Below are 15,664 nucleotides of genomic sequence, written 5' to 3'. Positions count from 1 at the left end.
TTAGTTTGTATTTACTGAACTTATCACATGTATAACTATGCACATATATATCAATTTTTTTACAAGTTACACAATTAGAGTATTTGATTATATGCTATGGTCCTTACTGGTCGAAATTTATACAACAAAAGGCGAAAAGTCGTCACCATCCGTGTTCCTAATGCCGCACAAGATCCAAGGGGTTACATGAACCCCACTCATGATTGGACATCGGGGAATGGCTGAGATCAGGCCCTAAATCACCTCAAGATCCCCAAACTAGTGAAGCCGTAGGACAAATCAGAATCCCATAATCATGCACAAATATGGTATTAATCAACGTATGTGCAAATAATTTAATTACAAACAACACTGAAAAACAAACTCAAGGTCATAGTAATGGGACCAAAACAGATACTGCAATACGATGATATACAATAACATAACAGCTCCAAAACACTTAATCATAAGATGAACTAAACATAATCATCCTCTTTTTCTCTTAACATTGGGACTTACTGAAATCTGGTCTGTTTTTTATTAAATCTGAATTGGGCTAGGCCCAACAACCTTTTAAATGGAGATTCAGTTTAAGGCTTAAATGAGGTTTCTATCCCCTTTGCTCATTTATATACACCATATATATGACTAATTTGTTTATTTATATACAAATAGTACACTATGATTTACACATATGATGTGTATATCGAGTGTATACTATATATATACCTCTCCCCCTTTTCACTAAGCTGTGTACATTCTATGTATATTTATACTCTTTGAGCTTAAATCTTGGAATCGTGATCATCTTATTCACCTAGTTAATCCCTACTTCTTAAAGCAGTGTTCAAATCTGAGACTAAAGTTGGTTCAAGTTCAACTTAATCTGCATACATGTTAGGTAAATCATTCACACCAGCTTTATATATCAGCAGTCCATATAATAACAAATGTGAGAACTGATTAATGCATATTCAGGATGCTAGTCATTAATAAATCACAGTAGAAGGATGCAAGTTAAAAAAGATTAAAATTTATCACAACTTATGATCACAAAGAAGGGTTGGAACACCGAGAAGTCTCAGTTGAAACAACCTAAAGAGACTAAAACTGAGCAGATTTAAATTACCAGAATAACACACATGGATGAACCTTTGCTTTAGTCATAATAGTAATGAGACCATATCTACGAAAAGGGGAAACAATATTCATATAAGTAACCACATAGGTAAAAGGAAAAGAAAAGTCATGTCCATTACAAGGCCTCACAGAGAAAGAATGACACAAGGTTTTATCCAGACTAAATGAGTTTGGTTGCTTTAATATTCTCTTCAAGACATAACCTCTACTAACAACATCTCAACTCAACCAATACTTTTTTGTTTCCAAAAATCAACCAATTACTTATAGATAGGCTTTCTACTCATTTCAAACACAATGACTTAAACAACTTAGCATTTCATATCACAATGAGACCTCGACATTTAGACTTTTACCAGATCCATTTTCTAGGAATTAGCAACCTGAAATGAGCAGTTCCTTCTTCCATTTTTAACAGCTTGTCCAAACATTCAACAAATTCATTTTTTGTGGTTCCCTTTCCCCATTGATTTATTGATAGCATTTGGAGGATTAGAAGTGTGGATAGTATGAATACACACCCCCATGGACATGTAGGACATACCATGGCACCTCTTATTTGGGGGAAGTGTTGTGATCCAAGTTATACTTAGTTCATGCTTAACCCTCTCCTTAAGGTGCCTTTAAAAATGTTTCCTCATGTGAAGGCAGTTTATAACTCACTTATACACACTTAGACTTCTCCAAATATCATCCCTAAGCCAAGTCAAATTAAACAATTAACATAACCAATGGCATAGATTTTAACATTTTCAAATACCCTTATCCTAGTATTCCATGAAGTGATTTTAGCCCCTGTTGGTCATGAAAATCCCAGCAAAATCATATACACATCATCTAAAGGTTGGTTTTAACAAAGGACAGACTAAGAATGGGTCCAGAACAGTGCATTTCACCCTCAAGGAAAGACCAGATTGCATTAGCTATCTCTTCTTCACTATGACCATTTCCTACTCAGTATTCAAGCACCAATTCATACAATGATTCAAAAAACATATAAAAATATCAGAACAGATTTAGATTGTACTCCTCTTCCCATTAGGAAAATGAATGTCAAAGAACAGTTATCCAAGGTCAAAACAAAGTCTAGGATACACAGAGTCATGAAGATCAAGAGGATCATTTGAAATAGGACCATACATTCAAGCTAACACACCCTGCTCACAGCATCAAAACCTTTTCAAACCTTATAATCCTCTTAGCTTCAAACTAAAGTTTCTAACCAGGCTATTTGGACATATTGAAACCAACATGATTCTATCATATTGATCCTCAAAGACACTAGTTTTTACTAGAATCTTTGTATTAACGCTGACTCTCATTTAAATAATCATGGGGATGACCTTGATAGATCCCATGGTTTAAAAAAAAATAGGATTTATAAGTAAGGGTTTCTAGGTCCTGAAGAAAAGATAGTGCAGAGTGAGGCCATTATCCCCCATGCTTCCCTGGACTTTCCTTTTAGTAAAAGAGGAGCAAAGGCTCCACTGTCATCAGCTCTAGTTCATACCTAAGCTCACCCTTTACTCCGCAGAAGCAACTCCTATTCTCCACCTGTATCCTAAACCAAGTGACATACTAAGATCATATTTAGGATGTCAGTCCCTTACATAACATGATCTATACATGTTTTAATTGTAATAACTAACTAAACCTCTGGGCAGATCAGGATAGGACCAGAATAACATATTTTAAACCCTAAAGAAGGGACATACATCATTATCAGTGTTGTTCGTGTCTATGATCAACATGGTATTCAATATCTAAATGCAATTTTATAAAATAATACAGGCAACTTTCATGAAATGACCTAGAAAGACTCATATCAAGTTTTCCCTTCCTCTTTTATTCTTGCCCTTCCCCACCCCTCCCCCTTTCTTTTTTTAAAAAAAGGCTAAGTGATCCATCATATGGAAATACAACATACTCATTGACATGTAAACAATATGTGCTAACTTACTACAATTGTTTTTCTTTTTATCACTCTCAAAGTCATTAAAGGGTTCTGCAAGTCTACTTTATTATTGGCAAACCTTTAAGTCCATTTGTATAATCAGAAGTCAAATCTTGATTATAAAAGCACACCCTTCATTTTAAACTACCTAGGCCCTTTTATATCCTATACACATGAATTGATTTCACCGAGACAAGATCATGAAGTGAACAGGCCCAAAAGAGGCTCATTAAGTGTAACCACCCGTTTGGTTGTTATTGCACTTCCAGACCTTTTGGCTGTTTGATTGAATGGCCCTTTAGGCTTGTTTGAATGAATGGCTCTCTCAATTGTTTTATATGAATGGATCTTTTGGCTTGTTTGAATGAATGTCCCTCTCAACTGGTTGTATGAATGGCCCTTTTGGCAATTTGAATGAATGACCCTTTTGGCTTGTTTGAATGAATAGCCTTCTCGGCTTGTTTGAATGAATGTCACAGCAGGAATTCATTCGAACATAGTACAAAATAAAATAACGGAGTTTTGGTTTCTACTAATAATGTGACTAGGTCCGATATGGACTGCCTACGTATCCTACTGTGGAGAATTCAAGTCATAGCGTAGTTCATTCCATAGAGGATTTATTTTTTCGTACTATATTACAAAGTATGATTACAAGGAAATAGTAACGTGACTATAAGCAAATAGAATCCTTAACATAATATCTCTTGATTGTGTTTGAATTGATAGCTTTGGGCCACTCTTATCCGTCCATCTTGGCTAGGACTATAGCTCCCCCTGAGAATACTTTCTTGACCATGTACGGCCCTTGCCATTCTGGAACGAATTTTCCTTTGTATTCTTCTTCGTGGGGGAAGACTCGCTTGAGAACGAGTTGCCCAATTTGGAAGAGAAAGGCTCTGACCAGCTTGTTGGAGGCTTGAGACATTCTTTGTCTATATAGCTACCCATAGCATACCACTACCTTTCTATTTTCATCTATCATGGCTAGTTGGTCGGAGCGGTTTTTGATCCATTCTGCATCATTTAGCTCTGCCTCTTCGATGATCCTGAGTGAAAGATCTCCACTTTTGTGGGTATCACCGCTTCTGTACCATAGACAAGGAGGTTGAGGTTGCCCCGGTGGAATTTCGAGCTGTCGTTCTGTATCTCAAGAAAGCATAAGGCAACTGCTCGTGCCAATTCTTTTAGTTGGCGATCATTTTTCTAAGGATTCTTTTGATGTTCTTGTTGGTAGCCTCTACGGCTCTATTCATCTATTGTCGGTAAGCGGTAGAGTTTCTGTGGGTGATCTTGATTGTTCAAAGATGTCCTTCATCAAATGGCTATTCAAATTAGCACCCTTGTCTAGGACGATGGATTCCGGTATAACGAAATGACATATCAGATTGCTTTTAACGAAGTCTGCCACGACTTTCTTGGTCACTGACTTGTGTGAAGTTGCTTCTATCCGTTTGGTGAAGTAGTTGATGGCAACTAAGATGAAGCGATGTCTATCGGAGGTCGGAGGTTCGATGGGTCGTATTACATCCATTCCCCATGCCATGAATGGCCAAGACAAGCTCATTGCATGTAATTCTGTGGGGGAACCTTGATCAGATCTCCGTGTATCTGACACTGATGGAACTTCTACACGAATTTGTATGAGTTATGTTCCATGGTCATCCAATAGTATCCTGTCCTAAAGACTTTCTTGGCGAGGATGAATCCATTTATGTGGGGTCCGTATCCTCCTGGGTGCACCTCTTTCAGCCGTTTCGCAGCCTCTTCGGCATCCACGCACCTGAGTGACCCAAGGCTAGGTGTCCTTTTGTGCAATCCTTTTTTGTTCATGAAGAATCCATTAGCCAACCTCCTGATGGTCTTCTTATGATTTGCTGAACTCTTTAGGGGGGTACTCTCCTTTTCCCAGGTATGCCTTGATGTCGGCATACCATGGTTGGCCATCCAGCTCGGCATCGACGTGGGCACAATGAGCCTATTCTTCCCTCAGTGTGATCTCTAGTGGATCAATATGAGTACTCTCGGGGTGCTGGATCATAGATGCTATCATAGCCAATGTGTCTGCAAACTCATTTTGAGCCCTCGGAGTATGCCTGAAGTCGATACTCTTGAATCTCCCGCACAATCTCTGTACCAGATTCATATATGGGAAAATCTTATCATTTTTGGTTGCCCAATTTCCTTTCACTTGATTTATGAGCAAATCGGAGTCACCAGTTACCAACAACTCTTGTATGTTCATGTCCAATGCCATCTTAAGGCCGAGGACACATGCTTCATATTCTGCCATATTGTTGGTACAACTGACGTTGAGCTTTACAGCCATGGGATAGTGTTGTCCTATGTCTTATATTAACACCGCCCTGATTCCTGATCCCTTATAATTGACTACTCCATCGAAGATCAGTCTCAAACCTGAGTATGGTTCTGTCACCTGTCACCTCTTATTCCATAGCCGCCACTTCCTCATCTGGGAAGAAAGTCCATATTGGTTCAAGTTCGTCATTGACAGGACGTCCTTCCAGTAATTCAGATAGGGCTTGTCCTTTGATTTCCTTTTATGCTATGTATACGAAGTCAAATTCACTCAGTAGCATCTGCCATTTAGAAAATTTACCCACAAGCATTGATTGCCAGAAAATGTATCTCAATGGATCTATTCTGGATATGAGGTAAGTGATGAACACCGATAGGTAGGGCCTCATCTTTTGAGCAATCCAGGTCAAAGCACAACATGCTTTCTCTACGAGCGTATATCGTGCTTCGCAGGGTGTGAACTCCTTGCTCAAATAGTGGATGGCATGTTCCTTTTTGCCTTCTTCATCATGCTGGGCGAGCATGCACTCGAAAGCATTTTTTGATACCGACAGGTACAGTAATAGAGGGCTCTCTTGCCTGGGTGGCACTAAGATGGGAGGATTGGAAAGATATATCTTTATTTTGTCAAATTCCTCTTGGCATTCTTCCTTCCAATTTGTGGGAGCATCTTTCTTGAGCAATTTAAGGACTGGCTCCACAATCACAGTTGACTGGGCTATGAACTGCCCAATGTTGTTCAACCTTCCCAACAAGCTCATGACTTCTTTCTTAGTCTTGGGAGGCGATAACTCTCAAATTGCTCTGATTTTGGTAGGATCCAGTTCAATACCTCTGTGACTGACTATGAATCCTAGCAACTTACTTGCAGGCACTCCAAATGCGCACTTTGCAAAGTTCAGCATCAGATTTAATTTGTGAAGTATATTAAAGAACTTGTGCAACTACATGGTATGTTCTAAGCTTTCCCTTGATTTTATGATGATATCATCCACATAGACTTCAATTTCTCGATGTATTATATCGTGGAATAGGGTAGTCATAGCTCTCATGCATGTGTCGCCGGCTTTTTTCAGGCCGTATGGCATCACCCTGTAATGGTAGACTCCCCAAGGGTGATGAAGGATGTTTTTCTACATCTTCTTCTCTCATGAGTATTTTATGATACCCGGCGAAACAATCCATGAATGACTGCAGCATGTGCTTAGCGCAGTTGTCTATTAGAATGTGGATGTTTGGGAGAGAAAAGTTATCTTTCGTACTGGCTCGGTTAAGATCTCGATAGTCCACACAGATCCGAATCTTTCCTTCCTTTTTGGGTACTGGCACTATGTTGGCCACCCAAATGGGGTAGGACGTCACCTCCACTATTCCAGACTTGATCTGTTTCTCTACTTTGTCCTTTATCCTAATACGCCTGTCTGGCTTAAATGGTCGCGTCTTTTGCTTGACTGGGGCAAACCCCTCCTTGATGGGTAATATGTGGGCCACAATTTCAATGCTCAATCCCGGCATATCTGCGTATGGCCAGGCGAAGATTTCCCTATATTCCTTCAACAGAGCTATGAGCTCTACTTTCTGTGGATCTCCCAAGTGAGCAGTGATTCGTGTCTCTTTGACATCCTCTTCGTCACCGAGGTTGATCACCTTAGTTTAGTCCATATTTTGCTTTTTCTTATCTTCTAACTTTTCCAATTCTTCTACCAGTCCCTCTGGTGTTATTGTTTCTTTGTCGTACTCCTCGTATTCCTTTCCCTCATTCGTTTCACAACACGTCATGAAATTTTCCGTTGTTTTATTACGGTTACTACTGAAAAGGCGAGTCAAATTAAGGTTAGGTTTATTATTGTTTGTTATGCATGGTTAGTTAGAAAACTTTTGTTATTATTATTTGATAGCAGTTTTATGTAGACCTAGGCTTTTCATTAATTGAAGAGTAATTGATTACAAAATGTGATCTTGGTTCGGAACAAAATCGGACCATTTCCATTTTTAAAAATCATGATGTAATTTAGAAAAGGCGATCGTTCGGGCCTTAGCTGACGTCGCCTCTTTTTAGCAAAATATTTTAAGGAAAATCCATCTCTCTATCAAGGAGCCAAGAGGGGAGTAGATGTCCAATTGTTCAAGTGCTATCCTGGCTTCAGACTGCATATGGTGAGCATCTCCTGGCTTTTTTCAATGTTCGCGTAGCATACCTCTTCTTGGAACAACGACTCGAGACCCCCATCAGTTTCTTTTCCATTCAGCATTGACATCTTTCTGGGAAATGAATAGTACAATCCTAGAATTGGATAAGATAGATTTCTCGTTCTGGGTTCTCTCTTGATAGCCTTTGTGAGCTCATCCTCAATAGGAGTACATTCTAGACCGAAGTGGTAATTTCTTTTTGGATTGGCACAGGCTCTATTATCCCTTCAAGGTCCCTTCCCAGTCTTTCCTTGTTTTAAAACCATTTCTCAACATAGTAGGGGCAATCTTTTGTAGACCGCTGGCATTAGTTGGTCGAACTCCCCTTCTGAATGGTGGCCCCAACGTATTCTACCACATGGAAGTTTGATCTATGGGGACTCCCCTCAATCATAGGGATGATGTTGTAAGGATACTTCTTGGTATCTTTCTCAGCAGCGACCACAATTTCTTGTCCCTACCATTCAAATGTTATGTCTTTATGCAGAGTTAATTGTATTGCGATGGCAGAGTGTATCCAGGGTCTTCCTAAGAGCATGTTGTAGTTGGTCGTGTTGCCATGACTTGGAATTCTGCTATAAACGTAAAGGAGGCGGGCCCAACTTGGATCTGTAGGTCTACTTCTCCCAGGGAATCACTTTGGGACCCATCAAATCCCCTAACATTTGTCCTGCTCTAGAGGATTTTGCCAATGTCATAGCCGAGCTATGTTAATGTAGTGATAGGGCAGATATTGAGACCCGATCCATTATCCACAAGCACTCTCCCTATTTCCTTGCCACGACATTCTACAGTGATGTTAAGAAGTCAGTTGTAGGAGGTTCTTTCTGCTGGCAATTCATCTTTAGAGAAGCAAACTTTATGTTCTCCGATGATGTGGGCTACCAACCTAGCCAAGTCTTCACTGCTTGTACCAGCTGGCACATGTGCATCATCAAACACTCTCACGAGGGACTGCCTGTGTGATGGGGAATTGGCCAGTAATGATAACACCTATTTTTTTGGTGGCGTCTTCTTCAGATGCTTAATGATGGAGTAGTTTTTTGGTTGCATACCCGCTAGAAATCTTTGGCTTCCCCCTCAGTTATGGTTCTTTTTGGGGCGCTTTCCTTTCTTGTGGCGCTCTACGCCAACTCCTCAGTGGTGTGGCATCTTCCTAAATAGGTCATGCCCTAAGCCATTGAAGCTTGTAAAGTGCTTGTTTTTTTATAGGTGGGTCCAATTTGTTGTACTGTTTGGGCTACTACGGGTGCTGGGACCAAAGTCCTGAACCTCGATATAGTTTTTATGGCTCTCGGTGCTTAGATCAAAATTTTAAAATTGGGGCGCACTTGGATTGTGAGGGAGGCTACTGTTTGTTCTAGAGATTCGATTGCTTTAGGGGCCAATGCTCTGCAAGCTTCCCAGTCCTCATCCCTCTCAATCATGTGGATCTTGTTGTTCCCATGGTTGGGCAATGGGTTCGTATTCACATTGGGAGCTACGGTTTCCAAAATGATTTTCCTTTTGTTGATTAGATCCTGGATTTTGTGCTTGAGATTTGTATAGTCTTCTATGTTGTGCCTATTTCCTTCTAAATGGGAGGCACAAGTCTGATCAACCCTGTAGAATTTATTCCCTGGCAGTGCTGGTTTTGGAGGGACCTTCTCGTTAAGGCCCGCAACCAATAGCATTTTGAAGAGCCGAGCCTAGGCTCGAGAAGTGTTGTAAATTCTCTTGCTGGTCTTCTCTCGAAAGCAGGGCGTGGAGCATTAGATGTTCGGGGTGGTGGTTGATTTTGATAATTTGGAGGTGGATAAGCTTGTGGTGGGTTGTTTTGCGGTGGACAGTAGTTTTGCTGAGGTGGTTGTGGATATGTTTGTTGTGGTGGTGTTTTGTAAGCAGAAGCAGACACACGGACACTAGCTAGAGCCGTGTAAGCTTGTATAGTGGTGGTGAAGCATGGCTATGCATAATATACAGGTGTAAAATAATTTGTGAGGGGCGGAGTTAAGTGGGAGGATTGCAGTTCCTTTGGGCTTGGGTTTTGAAAGTGGGATATGCTTGCCACGTCCTCTTTCTTCTTGCGAAAGACTCCCGTAGTAGTTTGTCCAGACACCTTGTTGAAGACACTGACTATTTTCCCAGATTTGAGACCATCTTCTATGGCCTCTCCCATTTTGACCAACTCAGCAAATGGCCTCCCAATCATGGAAAACATTCTGTCGTAGAAATCAGGCTCCTGGGATCTAATGAACCCGGAGACTAGATCTCACTCACATATCAGTGGTTGTACACGGGTTGCCTTGGCCCTCCACCTATTGGCAAACTCCCAATAGTTTTCTGTTGACTTCTGTTTGACCTTTTCGAGGTAGTAGCGGTCGGGTACTATTTCGATATTATAGTGAAATATCTTCATGACGGATTCTTTTATGTCCTCCCAAGTGAGCAATTGGCGTATGTCTTCGAGTTACAAAGCACTCAGTGGCTTCCCCAATCAGACTACGACTGAATAATCCCATAATCACAGGTTCATTTTTGTTAAATCCGACCAATTGGTCACAGTAGGACCTGAGGTGTGCTTTGGGATTTCCTGTTCTATTAAACATTTCGAATTTTGGGATTTTGAACCCTTTTGGTAAGTCCAAATCCGGATGCATGCATAGGTCATCATGTCTTAGGCCCGTAGCCCTCCTTGCGAACCTATTGGATCTCTCTAGTAACTCTTCCAACTTGTTTTCTATATCTCTCTCGCGCTTTTCCGTTTCGGCCCTCCAGACCTTCTCCATTTCCTCGTAATGATCTAGCACTTTATGCCCTGGGGAGGATTCATTAGGATGTTGAGAGTGAAGAAAGATACTTGGTGGGTAGGATGGTTGAAGGGGGCAGTGATGGTCTGCGTAGTTGGTGGGGCTGGAAAGTGTACTTGGTTTGCCGGATTGATGAATACCGGCTGAGGAACCTAGTACGAAGGGACTGAGTGAGTGGTCCTTGGGATTTGAGTGTATTTTATTGGTGGTGGGGTGCGATAGGAAGGACCAGCGTGGTTTAGGTTGGTGGAGCTTACTGGAGGTGGGATGGTCTCTAGTAGGTATACAGGAAACTGATCGGGCATTGGGGAGCTTAGTGAAGGAAAATGAGGCAAAGGCCTCTTTTCCTCAGTCAAGGCGTCCTTGTCCGCATTGGTTGTCTCATTCCTAGCCACCTTTTCTTTGAGGGCCGTGACGGCAGTCAGTAATGTTGCGATCACATCTTTTTGAGACAACACTTCCTATGGGTCTTAGGTATCGCAGAGAACAAGCTCATTTCCATTGTCGGTGTGCCAGTCATCTTCTCTTTTCCGTTATCTGAGAGGGATGCTAATGCGGCTTTGGATGTATGCCAACTTTCGGTGCTACGCTAATCAACCTCGTTCTATAAGATAAGAACAATTCAACGGTAGACAAAGTTAGTTACTTGGATATAAATGAAAAAACTAGATATCAAACATCGGTATTCAAAGTGCATGTGGCACATAAAATCATATATTAAAAGCTGGAATATTTTTTGATCCTTTGCTCCAAAGGATTAGACATTATGGGCCTTTTATTTTTGGGTAGATCTTGGTCTAATGGGCTTCATGGTTGACTTACTTTGGCAAACCCTTTCCTGTTATAAAATTTAAACAAACGTGGGTGGGGGGAATTGTAAATTATATTATATAAGGGCCGAGTCTTACGTAGACTGCCTACGTATCCCAACAGGGGAAATTAGGCCCTATCGTAGTTCGTGTACAATAGAAGGATATACACTTTCCCTAAATATCCTTTGGGCTAAACCTAACAAAAGACATCCCTAGACTAGGCCTGTCTATGGCTTTCGTGTATCCCTCCATAGGGACTTTAGGTCAGCACGGTTCCTTACAATATTTATGGGGGAGGGATAACTTTTTATTTGCAAAAAATAGGGACACCTAATATCTACCTAAAAATATAGTTCCGTGAGTCGCTGTCCTTATAAACTCGCTCTCTCATTTACCTTTCTTCTCAATACTGTGGCGGAAGGATGACTAAAATCTCTCCCGTACTGATCTTGTGCTCGAGCTCGAGCTTGAATGCGTAACACTCTTTAATGTCGTGTCTCATAGATCCAGTATGATACAAGCAAAATTTGTTCTTGTTGGGCCCTAATGGCTTGAGTTCGTGGGCTGGTTCCACGGGTCTGATCTTTCTTAAAATATCCAAAGTTGCGAAGATGCGGCTGTACGATTCCTCGAAGACTTTGAAATCAAATCACCAAATCTGAGTACTAGCGGTGACCCCTTCTCCAGGGATAATAGGGTTATGGACTAGCAGGGTGTATGGTCCCGACAAAGTCCCAACGATCCTATCATCGATCAAGCTACAAATTCTCTTCCTTAATCCCAGACATTCATTCAAGGTATGAACCACCTGGTTGCGATGAAATGGGCACCTTTTGTATGCATACACCAACTCGGGCGGTGACAACCTGGCCCTTGTGGTGCAAGACACTCCCGTGGCGATCATCCTTTTGAATACCTCCTTACAGCTAGTAGGCCATGGGGCCACTCTGAATAGGGAGCCATGGGGCCACTCTGAATAGATTTGGAAGGGCCTGCCCTCCCAAAATTCTACGACGCCATAAAAGAGGCCGCATGTACCAGCATAGGTAAGGGTGCATAGAAGTCAGATCCCTCATTGGTTGGGGCATCGTAGTCTGATTCACCATTCATATCATTCTCTTCTTCTTGAAACTCGGGAATTATCTCAAACCGTTCCTCTACTCCCTTGTCCTCTATGTCGACGGGCTCCAATTCTTCTTCCTTTATATCTTGGGGCTCTTCTTCTTCCTCTTCAAGTTCTTCTTTCTCTAGGGGTTCTTCCTCCACAATGGGTTCAGAGACTTCCTATTGAGGCTCCTACCTATTCCATCACCTACAGGTCTAACCTAGCTTCTTGGTTTTTATTCATTCCTTTTGGAATCCCTTCTCTAGGTGTCACGGGCCTTCTCTCTAAGGGTGTATAATTCAGCACTAATTCTCTCACTTCTTCCGAGCCATTCCCATAATATCGCTCTTGGGTATGCCTCCTAGCGGGCTCCCAATCATACCCAGTAATCTATCTACCTCCTCAATTTTCTTTCCTATGTTTTGGAGGAGATTTTCAATTTGTAGCACCTTATCCTTCAGTATCTCGGCTGTCTCTCCCAATGTCCGCGCTTTTTCTACTCTCATTGATTCTCCATTACAAGTCACCATTTTGTGGAGATAAATTCGGGTAAGTTTTAAGCCATATGGTTTTCCTTTTGGGTATGTGGTTTAGATCATCGGATCAATTGTACTCAAGCTTTAATATATGATAACACACATAGCAAGTAGGCTTGTGGAGCATGTAGTAAGTATTCATGTAATTTGCAGATATTTGTACTACTCACGTTTCTAAGGCCTTTTTGAGTTAAGGCTTCTCTTAATCGCTTGAAACATGTAAGTGCCATTAGTGAAGATTAATCACTGCCTCGAAAAATTATCATTAGTTAATAAATAATAAAAATATCTTCCCCAAAGGGATTACAAAGATGATGAAAGTGACATGGGGCTTGATATTATGTAATAAATCAGCAGGGTCCTCCTCCAGTGGCTGATGTCAAGGCTTGGCTTGTCTTGGCCTTCTTGACCCTTCGAAAGGGGGTCTTAATCTGAAGTTGTGCTTGATACATCTCTATCCTGACTATCATCGGGTCTGTTTCTTTTAAAATCTTTGCCAAATGCTCATTTGTGTTTTCCAAACCCTCTTTCAGGCGCTCTTCTTCTCGGACATCATGATGAAGTGTGGGCCCTAGGATAGATGCATGGGCCAAGTGTCCCTGTAGCCACTCATAATACCGTGGGTCATACCCTGCCTCGAACCTGTCTGGGGCTAAAGTGTTTGGACCGTAACTCACATGAACATTTCATTCCTTGAGAATTACACCGGCGTTCTTGATTTTCTGCTCGGTATGCTCGATAATATATTTCTTGGGGTTCCCAAGGTGGGGTATCACTTGTCTTTTACCAAATTGCCTTAAAACCCTAGATGGATAATAAGGATGGGTTCCTTGAATCCCGACTAATGGCATAAATGGCCAATTTTTTCCTCGAACTACTATGCTTTCAGAAATGAAGTTCGGGAACATCCACTGGATCCTATCTTCAGTCAACTTTGCAAAGAAATGGGCCCACACACCATTGGACATGTAACCAAGGTTCAGACAGTAATTTGTAAGGGGGTCTATCCTATTGTTGTTGCTCATATACATGAGCCCTTTAACCATGTTGATGTGTTTGATTATCCATCATTGTAGTAACATGTTACACCCTTGGAAGTATTGAAAATGATTCCGGCATTTGTCTAAAGCTCGGAAGATGTCCGCTAGGATAATGGGTGCCAGGTCGAAATACTTGGTTTCTTGATCCTTGGTTATACTATATAAGATAGCATGGGCTAAGTAGATAACTCGTATGTCTACGGCCAGTGACTCATTTTTCGGGAATACCATAGTGCCTAGTAGGGCTATGGCAAATGCCAAAGGTCTAACAACTTCCCATTCTTCTCTACTTTTGAATTCTCTCCGATATAGATTATACTCGTTGACATCTCCGAATCTCTGATATAGACCCCTAAAGGCAACAACGGGTCCTTGTGCCCAGGGCGCCTCAATACAAGAAACTTTATGATTTGGCCGACGGTAGGCCTTTGTGGGAATAATAGATTGTGATCTGGCTTGTGTCACCTCTTTAGACAGGTTCCATTGCTATCTATGACATCCCTAATTTCTTCTAGGGTCGGAGTCATCTCAATATCACCAAAACGCAACAATATTTCCTTGTTGCCCCAATGCCCGGCTAATACCTCTTTTAGTTCCAGACGACCCTTCATTGTCATGATCGAGGGTAAATGACCTAGAGTGCATCTAACTATCCTTCGATCAGGATCACTAACCATTCCCACCAAGCTCTCAATAAATCGGGAGCCTCGGTAACTATGTCAAAACGGATTCTGCATTCCATTTAAAAAACAAAGCACGATTAAGGTTCCCCCATCCCTATAGAGTCAATGGTTCATCATATAGGCACAAACATGCTTCCACATAGCATGCAAATGAAACACCGTTCTTTGGGTCATAGACCATCCAAACACACGGTGGTCTCTCCTAATGAGGTTTAGGTAGGTCTGAGATACCCAAAGCTCATCTACGCATGAATGCTCTAGTTCAATAGGGATTTGGCTCAGTTCTATCCTACTTTTTACTAGAGTGGGATTTTTACTAAAGACCAGGAACCTAAACAGACAATTGGAGCTGAACTGTTAGGGCTGTTGGACGACCGCGAACCAACCCTGCTTCATAACGGCTCCAAAAGAAATATTTTTGTCTTATACTGAAGGAACAACCGTGTGCTCCGTGAAGTCGCCTTTGAACAAAGTGTAAAATGAATGCCAGGAGTGGCGGAGTTATAATATGCATGCAATGCCAATTAATCATTGTGGGAAAGTAAACACATAGACAGTTAAAGCAAATATACTCATATTATATTGGAATCCTTGTGGTTAGAACCTTTATGTCCCCACCAGAGTCGCCATCTGTAACGGTTCTCATTTTGCGGGCGGGGTTAGCGCTCGAAAAGCTACATTGGATTCGTTGGTGCTCTTTCTGTCTTTGTTTTAAAAGAGTCACCACCTAATGTTTAGAAAATTAGGAAAACAAATTTTGAAGGGTTTATTCAAGCACTGTGAAAAATCCTTCATAATTCAAAGTTTTAGGTTAGGGTTCTGGTGATCTCCTCGGGAAGGTTTTAGGCACCCTAATATTAAGGATCCATAGTATATGATTGACCTTCGAATTCCAATGTATAAGTATTTGCATGAACTGTTTATTTAGTGTTTTATTCCCGCTTTATAAAGTCTGTCATTTTGCATATCATTGTTTTTTTGAAATAAATTGAGTATATCCCCTTTACATATAAGGTATTTAGGTTTGGATTTATAATATTCAGATACAAGTAGTTCCTTTTAAATATAAGGATAGTAGTAGTTTTGTAAAGATAAAAAAGGTTCATTTATTTAAAGT

The sequence above is a fragment of the Lycium barbarum genome, chromosome 1, assembly GCF_019175385.1.
Source record: "Lycium barbarum isolate Lr01 chromosome 1, ASM1917538v2, whole genome shotgun sequence".
Classification (NCBI taxonomy): domain Eukaryota; kingdom Viridiplantae; phylum Streptophyta; class Magnoliopsida; order Solanales; family Solanaceae; genus Lycium; species Lycium barbarum.
Note: the sequence above shows the minus strand (reverse complement) of the source record.